We start from the raw sequence: 4865 nt of genomic DNA on the forward strand, positions 1-4865 counted from the left end.
CTCACTGGACTCTAACCACACACTCACACACATGGCCCTGACACTCCAACACACAGACACCCTTTCACACTCTTCACATACTCTGTTGCTACTCTGCAACTCTGTTGCTACTCTGTTTATTATCTATACTGATTGCCTAGTCATACTCTGTTGCTACTCTGTTTATTATCTATACTGATTGCCTAGTCATACTCTGTTGCTACTCTGTTTATTATCTATACTGATTGCCTAGTCATACTCTGTTGCTACTCTGTTTATTATCTATACTGATTGCCTAGTCATACTCTGTTGCTACTCTGTTTATTATCTATACTGATTGCCTAGTCACTTTACCCTTACCTATATGTACAGTACCAGTCAACAGTTTGGACACACCGACTCCTTCAAGTTTTTTTGGTGTGTTTTTTTTACTATTTTCTACATTGTAGAATAATAGTGAAGACATCACAACTATGAAAATAACACATATGGAATCATGTAGTAACCTAAACAAACTAAAAAACTTTAAAAAGTGTTAAACAAATCTAAATTTATTGTATTTTATTTAGGTTCTTCAATCTATCCACCCTGTTATTTAATTCAATTTGTTTTATTTTATGTTTTACCTCTGTATGGAACACCCTATGGGCCCTGGTCAAAAGTAGTGAACTATATAGGGTACCATTTAAGACACAGGCAGTGACAGAGACCATCTCTAAGATGAACTACTGCACCAGTTTGTTTCCCTGATGGAACCCTAACAGCCTTGTAAAACACTGTATAACCAGGCCATATAAAATACTGTAATATGGTTATGTCAGGAAGAGAGAGAGAGACAGAGAGAGCGAGAGAGACGGAGAGAGAGAGCGAGAGAGAGAGACAGAGAGAGAGAGCGAGAGCGAAAGAGAGAGAGAGACAGAGACAGAGAGAGAGAGGGAGAGAGACAGCGAGAGAGAGAGAGAGAGAGAGAGAGAGAGAGAGAGAGAGAGAGAGAGAGAGAGAGAGAGAGAGAGAGAGAGAGAGAGAGTGAAAGAGAGAGAGAGAGAGCGAGAGAGACAGAGAGAGAGAGCGAGAGAGAGAGAGAGCGAAAGAGAGAGGGAGAGGGAGAGAGAGAGAGCAAACACTGCTCGGATATGTCTGCAGCCTTGTTATAAGTTCATTTTGATAAAGATGATGAGACTTTAAATGGCTACTTACTCACAAGTTGAACTGCAATCCTCTTCCACCAATGGTGGAGCAGTGTTTTGGACACTGCAAAAACATATGAATAATAGTTATTTTAACTCAAATAACCTCAGTTTCAAAATAGGATAAACATGCTTCAGATAGATAGATACAGTTGAAGTCAGATGTTTACATACACTTAGGTTGGAGTCATGAAAACTCGTTTGAAAACCACTTCACAAATTTCTTGTTAACAAACTATAGTTTTGGCCAGTCGGTTAGGATATCTACTTTGTGCATGACACAAGCAATTTTTCCAACAATTGTTTACAGACAGATTATTTCACTTATAATTCATTGTATCACAATTCCAGTGGGTCAGAAGTTTACATATACTAAGTTGACTGTGCCTTTAAACAGCTTGGAAAATTCCAGAAAATGATGTCATGGTTTTAGAAGCTTCTGATAGGCTAATTGATATCATTTGAGTCAAGTGGAGGTGTACCTGTAGATGTATTTCAAGGCCTACCTTCAAACTCAGTGCCTCAGTGCTTGATATCATGGGACAATCAAAATAAATCAGCCAAGACCTCTGAAAAAAAAATGTAGACCTCCACAAGTCTGGTTCATCCTTGGGAGCAACTTCCAAATGCCTGAAGGTACCACGTTCATCTGTACAAACAATAATGCGTGAGTATAAACACCATGGGACCACGCAGCCGCCATACCACTCAGGAGGAGACACGTTCTTTGGTGTGAAAAGTGCAAATCAATCCCAGAACAACAGCAAAGGACCTTGTGAAGATGCTAGAGGAAACAGATACAAAAGTCTCTATATCCACAGTAAAACAAGTCCTATATCGACATAACCTGAAAGGCCGCTCAGCAAGGAAGAGGCCACTGCTCCAAAACCGCCATAAAAAAAGCCAGACTATTGTTTGCAACTGCACACGGGGACAAAGATCGTACTTTTTGGAGAAATGTCCTCTGGTCTGAGGAAACAAAAATAGAACTGTTTGGCCATAATGACCATCATTTTGTTTGGAGGAAAAAGGGGGAGGCTTGCAAGCCGAAGAACACCATCCCAACCGTGAAGCACGGGGGTGGCAACATCATGTTGTGGGGGTGCTTTGTCACAGGAGTGACTGGTGCACTTCACCAAATAGATTGCACCATGAGGAAGGAAAATGATGTGGATATATTGAAGCAACATCTCAAGACATCAGTCAGGAAGTTAAATCTTGGTCACAAATGGGTCTTCCAAATGGACAATGACCCCAAACATACTTCCAAAGTTGTGGCAAAATGGCTTAAAGATAACAAAGTCAAGGTATTGGAGTGGCCATCACAAAGCCCTCACCTCAATCCTATAGAAAATGTGTGGGCAGAAGTGAAAAAGCGTGTGCGAGCAAGGAGGCCTACAAACCTGACTCAGTTACACCAGCTCTGTCAGATGGAATGGGCCAACATTCAGCTTGTGGAAGGCTAGCCGACACGTTTGACCCAAGTTAAACAATTTAAAGGCAATGCTACCAAATACTAATTGAGTGCATGTAAACCTCTGACCTACTGCAAATGTAATGAAAGAAATACAAGCTTAAATAAATCATTCTCTACTATTATTATGACATTTCACATCCTTAAAATAAAGTGGTGATCTTAACTGACCTATGTCTGGAATTGTGAAAAACTGAGTTTAAATGTTTTTGGCTAAGGTGTATGTAAACTTCCGACTTCAACTGTAGATAGATAGATAGATAGATAGATAGATAGATAGATAGATAGATAGATAGATAGATAGATAGATAGATAGATAGATAGATATGAACTTTCTAAATGTTGAGGAGGGATGAGGCTGATAATGATTCACCATCATAACCATAATAAACATAGCATAAGCGCAATCAACTGAATTCCCATGAACATGGAAATGAGTTTACAAAATAGCCCTTGTAACTTCAAGTCAAACATGGTGATCAGACTGTCTGTGTGAAACATGTACACTTGAGTGTGCTTCTACTCTGCTACAGTAGCCTAACAAAGCAAAGTGAAACAAGTGCGAATGCAATAAAATAATCAAGAAAACTAAAGCAAAATGTTTCTCCCCAATCTACAAAAGAATGTATTTGGGTCTATTCTAGACGTTGTGGTCTCAATAGGCTACTGCCGATAGCCCACAGTAATGTTTCGTCTATAACAGACTTACGTAACGTTGAACTTGGCAGCGCGGACAATATTTCAGACTTCAACCGCTTCGTTAATGTAACAGTGAAAAATGTATTTTCGCAAATTTCTACCATCTATTCTACAGTAGTATTCAAAACTAAACGGGTATTCAATCGATACTTTATATCCGTTTGATGGAGATTTAAAACGCAGTTGTAACAATGTAACGTTACCTAACAACAAAGAGATATTGTGCACATGAAATAAATAAAAAATCCACGACTAAAAAATTACAATAGTAGAAGTGCTGTAAATCTCGGGATTGCAAGCTAAAACTCGTAAAATATCCTCGTTGTCAAATAATACAATTATGAAAACGATAAAACATTTTTTTTTAAATAAACTTTTCAGAAAAAGAAAAAAAAATGTGTAACAAAAATTAACTGTTAATCGAGTTAGTCGAAGTTTCATAAACCAAGCCAGAAGTAATTGGTTAATTTACCTTTATTAGGTCCAATATCCGAGGTGATATAATGTGTGTCTGTAATTTGTGAATCGGACGTAGCTACGTTATGAGACTAAAAATCGAAAAATCGTTGCGTCAGTCCGTTTAAATACTGATCCGAATCTTGGAGGGTACGGGAATGCGGAACTTGCTGTCCCAGACGTAAGCGCGGATAGAAATAGACCGCAGGGCTAAATGGAAGAAGAAGAAGAAGAAGAAGAAGAAGAAGAAGAAGAAGGGAAAAAAAGAAATAAGCATTGTTCGCTCCACCCCTAGCAACCAAAAAAACACACAACATTCTGATTGTGACTTTCAGCTTCCTCTGTTGGAGGAGTCGTCACTACTTACCAAAGTCCTCATCCCGCCTATTTCTACAATAGCTCTTCTTATTCAAATGTGATTTGAAAACATACATTTAACCTTAACCTTAACTACACTGCTAACATTATGCCTCACACAAACATTAAATGAAGACCAAAAAGCACATTTTTGTTTTTGTGTACATTTTTGTAAACGCCAAATTGTGTCTATAAAACACAAATCTGTTACTTATTTATAAATTTGACATACATATGTACTAGCAAAGAAAGTGATTTTGGAAAGATGATGGACTATAATTATTGCTTTGTTGTCGTTGTTGTTGACACAGTTTCCATGTCTGTGTTGTGTTGCATGCACTCCAGCGACCGCAACCAGAGAGCCAGAGATCAGTTTCATATAGATTTCCCTTCAGCAAGTCGCACTATGGTCACACCTGCTCTTATTTGGTGTCCTTGGGTCCTATTTAAAGGGTTCAGGAATTCTATTGATGCCCTCTTACAATTCCAGGGGATAGATTTCAACTGTTACTAATAAGATATTTAGTCATTAGATGTTTTGCAACAGATGTTTTGACCCGCTAACCTTTGCTTTATTACTACAAGAGGCTACTTTAACTCAACCTTAGCTCACGTACACTTCATGATATATACATATATACATGATATATACATGTCACAGACTCCTGATATAGTGTATTCTATTCTAATCTAAGACCCTAAAGGGCTGGGCA

At 38.4% G+C, this 4865-nt stretch overlaps 1 protein-coding gene across 3 annotated transcripts in view; it reads right to left on the reverse strand.

The window, feature by feature from the left end:
* Positions 1 to 4133, reverse strand: part of LOC109880622 (jun dimerization protein 2-like) — a 34889-nt gene extending 30756 nt beyond the window's left edge. The window contains exons 1-2 of one of the 3 annotated variants that reach the window (XM_031800864.1): positions 3812 to 4133; positions 1177 to 1230 (exon numbers count right to left, since the gene is read on the reverse strand). The gene's annotated coding sequence lies outside the window, so the exon portion shown is untranslated. The remainder of the gene's footprint in view (positions 1 to 1176; positions 1231 to 3811) is intronic. The other 2 variants (XM_031800863.1, XM_031800862.1) reach the window with 2 other exon arrangements.
* Between the last annotated feature and the right edge of the window lie 732 nt (positions 4134 to 4865).

The sequence above is a fragment of the Oncorhynchus kisutch genome, linkage group LG21 (assembly GCF_002021735.2).
Source record: "Oncorhynchus kisutch isolate 150728-3 linkage group LG21, Okis_V2, whole genome shotgun sequence".
NCBI lineage: Eukaryota > Metazoa > Chordata > Actinopteri > Salmoniformes > Salmonidae > Oncorhynchus > Oncorhynchus kisutch.